The following is a 14817-nucleotide window of genomic DNA, read 5'->3' as shown; positions in this document are numbered from 1 at the left end:
GTTTAAAAGGGATTTTGAGGTTAAAGGGTGACATTTAGCTATTAATCAAACCTGTATAACTTTTGAATAAATAGTTCCTTTCCTTTTCACAAAACTCTGCCATTGAGAGCCATAATTCCAAGGGTGGCGAGCAAAAGAGCTACAACCAAGGGACCCCAGGGAAGAGGGGCACATTGTTTCAGTAATAGCATCTGGGCACCCCCTCCACGGGTCCATTGTTTGGTGACAACTCGGTTACAGAAAACATATTTAGCTTTCTCCCAATTTTTTTCCCAAGTTATTTGAAACGGATTTTTTAATCAATCATCTCAGAAGAAACAGATAAATCTCTGCCTCATTAGGTTTCTCTGAAGCCTGAGGAAATTTAAGAGAACATTATTTTGAATTATCAGCTTTCTACCTTAGGATTTCCCTGCATATAAGAACATATGTAGATTAGAGTCCTGTGGGCTTGTCTGGCTCCTTTATACAATATATGTGAAAGTCTGTGTCATGCAGAGTCTTGTTTGGTGATATTCCCAGCAATAAAATGCAGTATGAATTAGGATTTCTTCTCATCCCCATTACCAGACCTACTGCTGAATGGACTTCAATATCCAATTATAATTCATAATGCAATATAACATACTTCCAATTCTCATAACACCTCAGGGACTTTGACAATTTACCTGGGACTTGTTTACATTTGTAACTTCTTGTTTTCATAATGCCAAATACATCTGTTATTTAAAAAGTCTATATTTTGGAAACAGGAAGTGGGATTGCAAACCTAGGTGCCAGGCCACCTGCAGGTCAGGATGAGGAAGGAACTCTGAGTGCCCTCTCATCAAACTCATGCCGCTGCCTTGCACTGTTGCCTCTGAAGAAAAGTCGTAAGACTATGTCGAATATGGAGAAACACCTATTTAACTTGAAATCCGCTGCCAAAGAGCTTAATAGGAATGCCAAGAAATGCAATAGAAAAGAAAAGAATGAAAACGCCAAGATTTAAAAGGCCATTCAGAAAGGAAATACATAAGTTGCAAGAATACATGCTTGGTGTGCCAGACGAACCAAGCAATTAATTCCTTGAGAATGAATGCTAGGGTGGATGCTGTTGCAGCTAGAATTCAAAGTGCAGTAACAATGAGCAAGGTAACCAAGTCCATGGCAGATGTGGCTAAGTCTATGGATGCTACGTTGAGGAGTATAAATCTTGAAGAGATCTCTGCCCTGATGGATAAATTTGAATACCAGTTTGAAACACTGGTTGTTCAAACACAACAAATGGAAGACACAGTGAGTAGCACTACAACCCTAACAACACTACAAAACCAAGTAGATATGCTGCTTCAAGAAATGGCAGATGAAGCTGGCCTTCACCTCAATATGGAGCTTCCACAGGGTCAGACAGGATCTGTTGGCACCAGTGTTGCTTCCATGGAACAGATGAACTATCACAGAGGTTTGCTCATCTACGTGATCAAGTATAATGTAAAGAACTTGTGTTTCTTTTTACTTCACCTGCTTTTTAACTATTTAGCATGTGTATGTAGATAAGTTGCACTCCAGTAACACTAAGAACACTATGTTACAGAATGCTTAAACACTGTTTATATAGAATGCTTTCTTTTGCCATGCTATACTTTCCAATACTTTAAGAAATTCCAGGGAGTTTCCACCTTGAGAGATTTTACAGTTTGTACATTTGTTGAAAAGTGGGGGGGGGACGGGACTTTTTTTTTGTAAATGGCTTTGACTGAGTTGAATTAATTCATTGTATGTGAAACATCTTCCTCAAAAACTGCATCAAAAATCTAGCAACAAAGCACTACAGAAGAAAGTATAGAATAAAGATTTTGGTTTCTTTTTAATTCAAAGTTGTTCTAAGTCTGCATTCACATATTATGCACAAAAATAAAAGAGAAAACATGTTTACTTAACATGCTTACATAGCCAAAACACCCCATTTAGTGTCATATGATAGACAATGCTATTTTTTGAGTTTTATGTTCTGTGTTTGTTTTTGCTGTTCGAACACAAATGCAATTGACTTTTATTTTGTGTTCATCAGTTTTTAAATTTACATTATCATCATTGGAATTTTTACTCTGTAATTTGATGACTATTACTTGAATTCCTGAAGTTGAAAAAAAATTTAATTGATAATTTTTCAGTATAACTAGAAAAAATCTACAATGTTAAAGAAATCAAGGTTTGCTCAGTTTTTTAATTTTTTTCTTTGCTAAGTATGACTATTGTTAAGACTCAGAGAAATTTAACCTATAATACTTTCAAATAAAATTGAAACGGATTTTAAATGCTATTTCTACTCTACTCTTGGTACACTGTATTTTAAAAGATTAATTTGCAGGGCTTTAATATCATTTACATTTTCCATAAGCTTGTTGATTGCTTTTTTTGAGAATCTAAGCCTACATATTTAAAGCAACCAAAGAAAAATGACAAAGAAAACAAAACTGAATCAACTCAAGTTACAACTACCATAAGCCCTGGTTAAATGTGTTTGTCCTTTTATCTCAAGCAAAAAATGTTTAATAATTGGAAGAAATGAAGTAGAAATAAATGTTAGAATAAAATGTTTTGCTTAGCTATGCTAATAACTTCCAGACCAAAGGAAGTTAGTGTACAGCATAGGAGGCACAGAAAAGTTCTAAGGCCCAAAAACAGACTGGACTCTGGAAGGTCAGGATCCTTGGGGAAAAACATTTGATGGTCTACTGTACTACTTTCTATCTTCCCAGAAATATCTGTTATACCCACCCAAAATAAACAAATGCCTGCAATTTTCTGCTGTAACAGTCTCAAATGTGGAGAAGTGACAAAGATATATTTTAGCTAGTACACTACTAACACGTTAAGTTGGTAAGATGTTTTTCATTACCTAGTACATGATTGATTCATGAAAGGATGTTAATATTTCATTAGTTCTATTGAAGAGATTTATTTAGAATATTTTTCCATTGTTAAATCATGAAGGCATTCAAAGTGCGATTATGGAGACTTTTTGCTAAGTATTCACAATTCATATGTTTCCTATGATAAATGAGAGTATGCATAAATGAAGATGATTTTCACAGGTAAATAAAATGAGAACTTACACTTTTCCTAAGTTTCAGTTAAAACTACTTAACTTTCTTGGTACTTGACTATATGGTATGACCTTGGTGTGGTAATCTTCCATTTTGTCTACAATGGATGTTTTGTCTTTTTTACTGAAAGTGAAAATTTTTCTATATTGGAACATCCTGGGGAGGCATAGAAGAAATTATTACTGACTAAAATATCTATGAAACATTAATCTTATTTTCCATTGGTGGGAATTGTATCTTTTGTTCTTTCGAATTCAATAAAAAGTATTAATTGTGAATATGGCTTACTTATATCTAGAAATATAAATGGTTCTGATTTGAAAATAACTTCATAGTTTTGTTTAACAACCATATCAGACTTGTTTTTAAAAATATTGTTCTTTGATAGACACCAAGTTTTACCTTTGGATTTATGTACTATCATAAATATAATAAAAAATTTATTTTTTACAATTTGTTCTTAAAAAAAGTCTATATTTTACTGAATCTTTGCTCTTATGCTCCCTGTATTATCAGTTCATGGAAACAAGGAGTTTGTTTTCTGTGAAGGAAAGAAAGTGGTTCTCCTAGCAAAGGTGCTTCTCAGAAGGGAGTTTGTAAGGAGCTTACTTTTTGGTCTTATATTATTTTGGCATTAGTGGGACACATAAGACCCAGACTTTTAGAAAATTAGCCTTTTTCTTTGAGCATAAAAAGCAAAACAAACAAATTTGACAAAAAAATAAAATTCCTATTGTCACACCATTCATATTTGGCATATTTATTTATACATGCAGTGTTTCTTAAGTGCCAAGCAGTATGCTTAGTGTTTTACATGAATCTACTTATTTAATTCTTTCACCCACCTTAAGAGATAAATAATGTTATTATCTATATTTTATAGATGACTGACTGAGCACAGAGAGGTTAAGTAATTTTCAGGAAGTTATCCAGAGGGAATAAGAGCTGGATGTGGGATTCAGTTCCTCCAAAACAGTCTGATGCCAGATCTCAGATTCTTTTAACACCCTGCAAGCTGATATTTTCTTGTAACCATTTTATATTAGTGACTATACATATATCACGTTAATGAAGTTTCTTTTTTTTCTTTTCTTTTTTTTACAGTTGTGCTGCTGCATTTGTCTACTATATGTCTAATATTAACAATTATAAACAGAGCAGTGCAACTAGTATTTGGAACAATCCTTACAGTGTTTGCAGTGTCAGGCACAACATTTCACTTCTCTTTGCACCACTGGCTCTCTTTGAGTACCTGGGCTTCCTCTTCCATAAAGTTGTTTTTGATGTTGAAGGTCTTGCGAATCTCTTCAGGAGTTTTCCCCTTGATCATATGGGCAACAGTCTTGCATGTAACATCAAGCAAACCTTTGATATCTAAATAGTTTGCAGCCAGAATAAGCTCAAAAAGTGTTCCTTGGTCAACTTTCAGGAATTCTTGGTCCCATACAGGGATACCATCAGTTCGTTTTTCTATGTTCTTGTCATCCTCTGGAGGAGGAAGGTCATCCTTGTGGTGGGTGCACCACTGAATGAACTTTTTTTAATATTGCTGCATTAACATTTGGTAGAGGGACTGGGTCATCATCACCTTCATCATCCATTCCCAAATCTTCTAACATGGTCTTGATAGTCACAGATTGTTTGGCAATTTCAACATCAACTTCAAATATTGCTCCATCAGAACTCTGTAACTTAATTGAAGGCATGGTGCTCAGTAGAGAGCGGGCCGGAGGCTGGTGAGAGCAGGGCACTGTCAGTAGAGACAAGAAGGAAAGGCTGAGAACAAGGTACCTCTGAAGTTTCTTATATTGTGCATATAGCTCAGTGTTCCCCCTTTTTTTCTACTTAACATATCATAAACATTTCCTCTTGTATTAAATTGTTAAAAAAACATTTTAAGTTGTGAAAGGCCAATTGGTTATATTTATGGAAAACAAAATATTAATGTATTATCACATTATATTTCAAAATAAATTTCATATGGATTAAAGACTTAAAAGTTCTAAAAATATTAAGAAAATATAAGTGAATCAGGATTACCAGAGTTTGAATCAAAGTCCAGTCATTTATCACCTCTATGACCTGGGTAAGTTACTGAACTTCGTCAAGCCTTTGCTTCTTAATCTGTAAAAATGGAAATTATACAGTTTTTAAGCCAGAAGGCTATTAAAAGGTTAAATAAAGGATTTAGCACTGTGACTGACAATATACTATGTTTTCAGTAAATGTTAGATATTGGTACATTATGTAGGGAGAGACAAAATTTTGTCCTAAATTTCAGATTAGCAGCCCCACCTCCTGCTCCAAAGACTGACACTTAATAACCCATTCTATCTAAATAACCAGATTCTCCTGACATCCACCCCATCTTGATAAGAGAGGTATATTCTAATTTGTATCAAAGGAGAAATTACTTTTATTCTAATATGTGTCTCAGAATGAGTTGAATCAGCTTCAAATTAAGTTCAGAAATGGGAATGTTGTCTTCCTCTCAGTTTATTATTATTATTTTTTTATTAATATAGGACCACAAATAAGAGGTTTGGAGTATGAGTCTCCATATTTAGAAGAGGCACAAATCTGATTTCCATAACCAGTCTCCTCTAGTCCCCAAGGAACAAAGCTAGAATAATTGTTAAGCAAAAACAGTGGGTGAATTCTATTCTGGAAACCCAGGTGAGATTTAGTCCTACCCACTCATCCAAATGAAGCAAGAGTTGTTTGCAATTCAGTATGAAGTTGTGGATACAAACATTTTTATTTTGCTCCTCATTCTGGATTGTGAATCTGTACATAAATCCAGCTATATGCTCAGCATGTTTAGGTCTGGATGATAAAGTTGAATGGCAGCATTTCATCAGAAAGCACCAAACAAAATGTGGGGAAATTAATGAAGCAGTCAGCACTTGAAAGAAACTCGAAAGTGAATATTTCAGCATCAGTGAAGTGTGGTATCCTTGGGTTAAAAATTACCTTGGAGAAATAGACAATTTGAACAACAGACTCTTTTTTCCCCCTTTATTTTTATTGTTGACACTAATACAGATGTTGCCATTCCCAACCCCCCCTTTACCTGTCTCCACCCATCCCTTCCTCCTCCTTCCCTCTGGCCATCATCACACTGTTGTCTGTATCTATGGTTATTCATATATGTTCTTTCTCTTATTCCCTCACCTTTTTTTATCCAGTCCCATTCTCTCTCCCCTCTGACAGCTGTCAATCTGTTCCATGTGTCCATGCCTCTGTTTCTATTTTGTTCCTCAGTTTCAATAACCTGACAGTGTATTTGAGGAACTAGGAGAGTCATTTTTGAGAACAGAATAATGTGACAACAATCTAAAATGTGCAGAATATTTGTGTGACAAGGTATAGAAGAAACAAGCCTAAACAAATTGGGATAGATTTTTTTTTAATGTTATTAGTGAAATATTTGGCTAAGAATATATACATATGAATGTATATCTACACATTATATGTACACGGACATAAGAATATATAACTATTAAATGTAATGTATAAAAATATACCCCGCACTGCCATGTCTTAGTTTTATTAATTTATTTTTTCTTTTTATTTATTTATTTATTTATTTATTTATTTCAAATACATTTGTCTCTGCCTTCCCCCCACCATATTCCCCTGCCCCCTCCCCCCACCCCCCTCAATCCTTACCCTTTGGTTTTGTCCATAAGACCTTGCTACATGTTCCCCGACCCTCCTATTTCCTTCATTTTCCCCTGTCCCCCCCTCCATCCCTCTTCTCTCTGTTCGTTTCTTTTCCTTTCAGTGTTGCTGGTCTTATTTTCCTTGCATCTTTGCATTGTTGATTAGGTTCCCCTTATAGGTGAGATCACATAGTATTTGTCTTCGCCCCCCTGGCTTATTTTGCTTAGCATAATGCTCTGTAGTTCCATCCATGCTGTCACAAAGCTTAGTAGTACTATTTTTCTTTCTGCTCCATAGTATTCCATTGCGTAAATGTACGATGATTTTTGATTCACTCTTCTACTGATGGGCATTTAGGTTGTTTCCAACACTTGGCTATTGTAAATTGTGCTGCTATGAACATTGGGGTGCATAGGTTCTTTTGTATTGGCCTTTTGGGATTCTTAGGGTATAGTCCCAGCAGGGGAATCACTGGATCAAAAGGCGGTTCCATTTTCAGCTTTTTGAGGAAATTCCACACTGCTTTCCACAGTGGCTGCACCAGTCTGCATTCCCACCAGTCTGCATTCCCACCAACAGTGTACTAGTGTTCCCTTTTCTCCACAGCCTTGCCAGCACCTGTTGTCTGTTGATCTGTTTATGATGGCCATTCTGACTGGTGTGAGGTGGTACCTCATGGTGGTTTTGATCTGCATTTCTCTGATGGCTAGTGATGCTGAGCATCCTTTCAAATGTCTCTGGGTCCTCTGTATCTATTCCTTGGAAAAGCATCTGCCCAGGTCCTTTGCCCATTTTTTGATTGGATTGTTTGTCTTCCTGGAGTGGAGTCAAGTGAGTTCTTTATATATTTTGGAGCTCAAATCTCTATCTGATGTATCATTAGCAAATATATTTTCCCATACGGTTGGCTCCCTTTTCATTTTTCTTTAGCTGTTTTTTTTTTAGCTGATGTTTTCTTTAGCTGTGCAGAAACTTCTTATTTTGATGAGGTCCCACTTGTTTATTCTTTCCTTTATGTCCCTTGCTTTAGGAGACATATCAGTGAAAAAATTTCTGTCTGGGATATCTGAGAGTTTCCTGCCAATGTTCTCCTCTAGGATTTTTATGGTGTTGCAACTTATATTGAAGTCTTTTATCCATCTTGAGTTTATTTTTGTGTATGGTGTCAGCTGATGATCCAATTTCAATTTTTTGCATGTAGCCGTCCAGCTCTCCCAACACCATTTGTTGAAGAGGCTATTATGGCTCCATTTTATGCTTCTGCCCCCTTTGTCAAATATTAGATGCCCATAGAGACCTGGGCTTATTTCTGGGCTTTCTATTCTGTTCCACTGTTCTATGGGTCTGTTCTTGTGCCAGTACCAGATTGTTTTGAGTATGGTGGCTTGTAGTAGAGTTTGATGTCCGGTATTGTGATCCCTACTACTTTGTGTTTCTTTCTCAAAATTGCTGCGGCTATTCGGGGTCGTTTATGGTTCCATATAAATTTTTGAAATGTCTGTTCTATTTCTGTGAAATACGTCATTGGTATCTTAATAGGGATTGCGTTGAATCTATAAATTGCTTTGGGTAGTATGGACATTTTGATGATATTAATTCTTCCAATCCATGAACACGGTATATGCTTCCATTTATTTGTGTCTTCCTTAATTTCTTTCTTCAACGTTGTATAGTTTTCTGCATACAGATCTTTTACCTCCTTAGTTAAATTTATTCCTAGGTACTTTATTATTGTTTTTGTTTTCTTAATCGAATGGTATTTTTTTTTCTGATTTCTTCTTCTTCTTCTTCTTCTTCTTCTTCTTCTTCTTCTTCTTCTTCTTCTTCTTCTTCTTCTTCTTCTTCTTTTTTCTTCTTCTTCTTCTTATTTCATTGCTGGTGTACAATAATGCCTTTGATTTCTGAATATTGACTTTGTATCCTGCTGTTTTGCCCAATTCACCTATTAGGTTGAGGAGTTTTTTGGAAGAGTCTACAGGGTTCTCTATGTACACTATCATGTCATCTGCAAACAATGATAGCTTTACTTCCTCCTTTCCTATTTGGATGCCTTTTATCTCTTTCTCTTGTCTGACCGCTGTGGCTAGGACTTCCAATATGATATTGAAAAGAAGCGGTGAGAGCGGACATCCTTGTTGTGTTCACAATCTTAGTGGGAAAGCTTTTAGTTTTTCCCTGTTGAGTATGATGTTGGCTGTAGGTTTTTCATATATGGCCTTTATTATGTTGAGGATTGCCCCATGTATTCCCATTTTGCTGAGTGTTTTGATTTTAAATGGGTGCTGTACCTTATCGAATGCTTTTTCTGCATCTATCGAGATGATCATGTGGTTTTTGTCTTTTCTTTTATTTATGTGGTGTATCACGTTTACTGATTTGTGTATATTGAACCATCCCTGCATCCCTGGGATGAATCTCACTTGATTGTGGTGGATAATCTTTTGAATGTATTGCTGGATGTGGTTTGCCAATATTTTATTAAGGATTTTAGCATCTATGTTCATCAGTGAAATTGGCCTATAGTTTCTTTCTTTGCAGGATCTTTATCTGGTTTTGGGATTAGGGTGATGCTGTCCTCATAAAAAGAGTCTGGGAGTCTTCCTTCATCTTGAATTTTGTGGAATAGTCTGAGAAGGACAGGGGTTAGCTCTTCCTTAAATGTTTTGTAAAATTCTCCTGTGAAATCGTCCGGCCCAGGACTTTTGTGTGTCGGGATTTTCTTGATTACTGCTTCAATTTCCCCAGCTGTTTTCAGTCTGTTCAAGCTTTCTTTTTCTTCCTCATTCAGTGTTGGAACATTATACTTTTCTAGAAATTTGTCCATTTCATCCAGGTTTTCAAATTTCTTGGCATATAATTATTCACAGTAGTTTCTGACAATCCTTTGTATTTCTGTGGTATTAGTTGTTATTTCTCCTCTTTCATTTCTGATATTATTAATTTGGGTCCTCTCCCTTTTGTTCTTGCTGAGTCTGCTTAAAGCCTTGTCAATTTTATTTATCTTTTCAAAGAACCAGCTTCTGGATTGGTTGATCCTCTGAATTGTTCCTTTTGTCTCTATGTCATTCAGTTCTGCTCTAATCTTGACTATTTCCTTCCTTCTACTTGCTCTGGGACTTATTTGTTGTTGTTTCTCCAGTTCTTGAAGTTGTAGTGTTAGGTCTTTTATTTGAAATGTGTCTATCTTTTTCAGGTAAGCCTGTATTGCTATGAACTTCCCTCTCAGGACTGCCTTTGCTGTGTCCCATAGGTTTTGGACTGTTGTCTGTTCATTTTCATTTGTTTCCAGAAATTTTTCAACTTCTTCTCTTATTTCATTATTGACCCATTTATTGTTCAATAGTCTACTGTTCAGTTTCCATGAGTTTACAAGTTTTTGAAATTTCTCTTTGAGGTTGATTTCAAGTTTCAAGGCCTTGTGGTCCAAGAAAAATTTTGGTATTATTTCAATTTTCCTGAATTTGCTGAGGTTTGCTTTGTGTCCTATCATGTGGACTATCTTTGAAAAACTGCCATGAACCTTTGAAAAGAATGTGTATTTTTCTTCTTTGAGATGTAAGGTTCTATATATGTCAGTTAAGTCTATTTGAATAAGTTCATCATTCAGCTCCACAATATCCTTATTGATGTTTTGTTTGGATGATCTGTGCATTTTTGACACTGGAGTGTTGGAATCCTCTACTATCAGTGTGTTGCTGTCTATATCTTTTTTGAAGTCGTCCAAGATTTTCCTTATATATTTTGGAGCCCCTATGTTGGGTGCATATGTTTATAATATTCATGTCTTCTTGATAGATTCTTCCTTTTAGTATTATAAAGTGTCCCTCTGGGTCTCTTTTTATGGCCTTTGTTTTGAAATCTATTTTGTTTGATATAAGTATTGCAACTCCTGCTTTCTTCTCTTGCCCATTTGCCTGGAATAATTTTTTCCATCCCTTTACTTTCAATCTGTGTAGGTCTTTTGCTCTGAGGTGGGTCTCTTGTAGGCAGCATCTTTGTGGGTCACGTTTTCTTATCCATTCAGCTCCCCATGTCTTTTGATGGGGGCATTTAGTCCATTTACGTTGAGAGTTATTAATGATAGAAACCTATTCATTTTTTCTCTTTGTACCTGTGTTTATCTCTTCTTCACTCTTTTCCTTCCTCTTCTTAAACCAATCCCTTTAGCATATCTTGTAGTGCTGGTTTCATAGAGATGTATTCCCTTAGCCTTCTTTTGTCTGGGAAACTTCTTATTTCCCCTTCTATTTTAATTGAGAGCCTTGCTGGGTAAAGCAGCCTTGGCTGTAGGCCCTTGCTTTTCATTACTTGGAATGTTCATTGCCATTCCCTTCTGGCTTGCAGTGTTTCTGTTGCGAAGTCAGCTCCTAGGCGAATTGGGGCCCCCTTGTATGTTACTTTCTCCTTCTCCCTTGCTTCCTTGAGGATTGTGTTTGTCTCTTTGTCTTTGATAGTTGCCATTTTAATGATGATGTGTCTTGGAGTGGACCTCCTTGGGTCCCTCTTCAGTGGTGCCCTCTGTGCCTCCTGGATCCATGAGACCTTTTCTCTCCTCAAATTGGGGAAATTTTCCATCATTACTTTTTCAAAGAGGTTCTCTATCCCTTGCTTCTCTTCTTCTCTTTCTGGTATCCCTATTATGTGGATATTATTGTGTTTCAGGTTGTCCTGCATTTCCCTAAATGCCTCTTCATTCTTTTTGAGTCGTTTTTCCATATCTTGTTCTTTCTGGGAGCTTTTTCCACCTTATCCCCCATCTCACTTATCTAATCCTTGACTTCATCTAGCCAGCATTTGATTCTTTCTACTGTGTTCTTCAGTTCAGAAATGGTATTCTTCATATCCTCTTGTGTCTTCTTGATAGTGTCTATGTCCTTTTCCAGGCTGATATAGTTTGCTGTAAGATCCTGATAGTTTCTCTGCAGTTTCTCATAGTTATCTTTGAGCTGGCTGAGCTCATTGATCTTCCTTAGAGCCATTGTTTTGAATTCAATATCTGATAGTTCCCTTGCCTCTATTTCATTTAGCTCACTCTGTGGGGAGTCCCCTTTCCCACTCATTTGTGGGGAACTTTCTTTTCTTCCCATTTTTGTGAGAGTCTGTTAATTAATTAATTAATTTATTTATTTATTTTTGCTTCTGCTTCAATTGATCCTTCTAGATTTCCTGATTTTGTGGATTAAACTTCTATGGTAGTAGGCAGGTCTTTTTATCTATCTATCTATCTATCTATCTATCTATTTATTTATTTATTCTTGCTGCTTTTATTTTTTTCTATACTTTTCTCCCTGGGCCTGCCTCTGATGATGTCAGTTGTTGACCCTGTATGACCTTGAGTCATTTGTTTGAGCCTTCCAGGAGTCTACGTTCTGTGTCTGACTGCTGCTTTGGGCAGCTCTGTGACCCCTTCGGTCAGGGATCCACTATTTCTGTGGATCGCTCTTCACTCTCACACCGGCTCCTTGAGCGTGCTCCCTGGCCGGCAGGATCCCCCACCTGCTTGGGCTCACCCATGCTTGCCCCAGTTCAGAGGCGTTTATTTGCGAACCTGAGCACTCATCTGGCCCGCTGCCGGGCAGGCACCCTAGCACTCGTCAGTTTAGGGTGATCTATTTTGTGCTTTCTCCGCTTTTAGCTCTTTGGGGGTGTTGCCTGTCCCCCGCAAAATGGTGACTATGGAAATGGGAGGAAGTCAGCTCCAGGACTCTCTGGTTAATCCTGTCTCCAGTTTCTCCTCCCAGGTCTCTGAGCAACTCTGTGCCCCCTTCGGCCCAGGATCCACTATTTCTGTGGACAGCTCTGCACTCGCGGATCCTGTGGGCTGGTTTATACCTGCCCTCGGTGATCTGTGCACTGCCTCGCAGGCCCTGTGGGTGCCATCCTGCGGAATCCCTTGCCAGCCCACGTGGGTCTGTAGACTCGCCAACCCTCACTGGCCACTTGTAATGTGTGTGTGCCCCTGTGAGCCTGCACTGGGTGGTTTTGGGCTGTCTATTGTCTGCTTTTCAGTTTTTGGCTCTTTAGGGATGTGGCCTGTCTGTGCACAATGGAGACTATGGAAAGGAGAAGGAGTTGGGATTCCCTGGTTCCCCCTCTTGTTCTTCCCCCAATGCCTCTGTCTCCAGTCTCTCCTCGAGGATCTCTGGGCAGTTCTGTGACCTCTTCGGCCAGGGATCCACTATTTCTGTGGACCATGTTGTATTCGCAGGCCGTCTGACTCCAGCACGCCTGCTTCTGCCTCTTTGGGAGCGCGTCCTGCCTATGCAAAATGGAGACTATGGAATGGGGAGGGAGTCGGGGCTCCCCGGTTTCTCCTCCCATTCGTTCCCCAATGCCTCCATCTCCAGTCTCTCCTCAAGGCTCTATGCAGCTGCGTGGCCCCTTTGGCCAGGGATCCTCTCTTTCTTCCAGCTTGTCTGCACTTAGCCCCTCAGCTCACATGCGCACAAGCTGTGTGCAGAGCGCACAAAAGGCAGGTTAATTGATTCCCTTATGCCTGAGCGAGATGGTAGTTGCAGAGTGGGAGGTGTGTTATCACCGTGGCTCCCCTGGCCACCATCTCAGTTCTCTTCACAAAGTTTTCCCGGCCAATCTTTTCCCAGGCACCAGCCCACTCTGCTGCCGCCTCTACCCAGAGATCAAAGAGGGCAGCTGCCCCTGCAAATTTTTGTTTTGGCCCTTTAAATGTCTCTTTGCATCCCCAGCCACCTGTCTCTGGCAGAGAGCACCCCTAAGCTTTTGGGGGTTGTGTTTTGTCTGTGTGTTTTCCTGGTTTAAGCTGCTGTAGTCTAGGGGTCCCTGTTTATGGTTCAGACCCTGTTCTTCTCAGGAGGATCCAACTGGCCTTTTCAATGTCCCTCTGGTGCTGGTGCCCAAGGGTGCCCAGCCCACCCTCTTGAGCCTCCACTGCACTTCTTACCAGTTGGGATGTGTGAGAGTCAAATCCACTGTCTGCAGCTCCAAGGCTCCTGTTCTGCTATTGTTCCATTGTTTTCCAGGTGATTTCTTCACTATTTAGTTGCAATTCCAGTTTGGTCTTGGGAGGAAGTCAGTGTGACTCCCATTCACTCCTCCACCATCTTCCTCTCCTCAGTTTTATTTACTTTTAAGAGTATTTTATTGATTATGCTATTACAGTTGTCCCATTTTTTCTCTCCTTTATACCCCTCTGCTCTGCGCCACCCCTCTCTCCAGCATTATGCCCCCTTGTTTCGGGTCCATGGGTTGTACATATAAGCTCTTTGATTTCTCCATTTCCTATACTATTCTTAACCTCCCCCCTGTCTGTTTTGTACTACCATTTATGCTTCTTGTTCCCTCTACCTTATCCCCCCACTCTCCCTCCCCCCTCCCCACTGATAATCCTCCACATGTTCTCCACTTCTGAGGTTCTGCTCTTATAATTGCTTGCTTAGTTTGTTCTTTTAGTTCAGCTGTTGATAGTTATGAGTTTGTTGTCATTTTACTGTTCATAGTTTTTGATTTTCTTCTATTTCTTAGATAAGTCCCTTTAACATTTCACATAATAAGGGCTTGGTGATGATGAACTCGTTTAACTTGACCTTATCTGGGAAGCACTTTCTCTACCCTTTCATTCTAAATGATAGCTGTGCTGGATAGAGTGATCTTGGATGTAGGTCCTTGTCTTTCAGACTTTGAACACCTCTTTCCCACCCTTTCTTGCCTGTAAGGTTTCCTTTGAGAAACCAGCTGATCGTCTTATGGGAACTCCTTTGGAGGTAACTGTCTCCTTCTCTCTTGCTGCTTTTAAGATACTCTCCTTATCTTTAATCTTGGGTAAATTAATCATGATGTGCCTTGGTGTGTGTTTCCTTGGGTCCAACTTCTGTGGGGGACTCTCTGAGCTTCCTGGGCTTCCATTTCCTTTCCCAGGTTGGGATGTTCTCCGTTATTTCTTCAAATAAGTTTCCAATTTCTTGATCTTCCTCTTCTTCTGGCACCCTTGTGATTCAGGTGTTAGAATGTTTAAAGTTGTCCGAAAAGTTCCTCAGCCTCTCCTCATTTTTTTTGAATTCTTGCTTCTTCATTCTGTTCTGGT

The 14817-nt window shown here is 38.6% G+C and overlaps 2 pseudogenes; one reads left to right on the top strand and one right to left on the bottom strand.

Moving 5' to 3' along the window:
• Nucleotides 1-795: 795 nt before the first annotated feature.
• On the top strand, nt 796-1472 carry LOC129087964 (charged multivesicular body protein 1B2-like; annotated as a pseudogene).
• A 2836-nt stretch (nt 1473-4308) lies between these two features.
• Nucleotides 4309-4806, bottom strand: LOC129087926 (S-phase kinase-associated protein 1-like; annotated as a pseudogene).
• Nucleotides 4807-14817: the final 10011 nt, after the last annotated feature.

This window comes from Pteronotus mesoamericanus, unplaced genomic scaffold (genome assembly GCF_021234165.1).
Source record: "Pteronotus mesoamericanus isolate MK-2021 breed Mesoamerican mustached bat unplaced genomic scaffold, CSHL_Meso_final scaffold_54, whole genome shotgun sequence".
Classification (NCBI taxonomy): domain Eukaryota; kingdom Metazoa; phylum Chordata; class Mammalia; order Chiroptera; family Mormoopidae; genus Pteronotus; species Pteronotus mesoamericanus.
The sequence above is the reverse complement of the archived record's forward strand: the minus strand, read 5'-3'. Positions and strand labels throughout refer to the sequence as shown.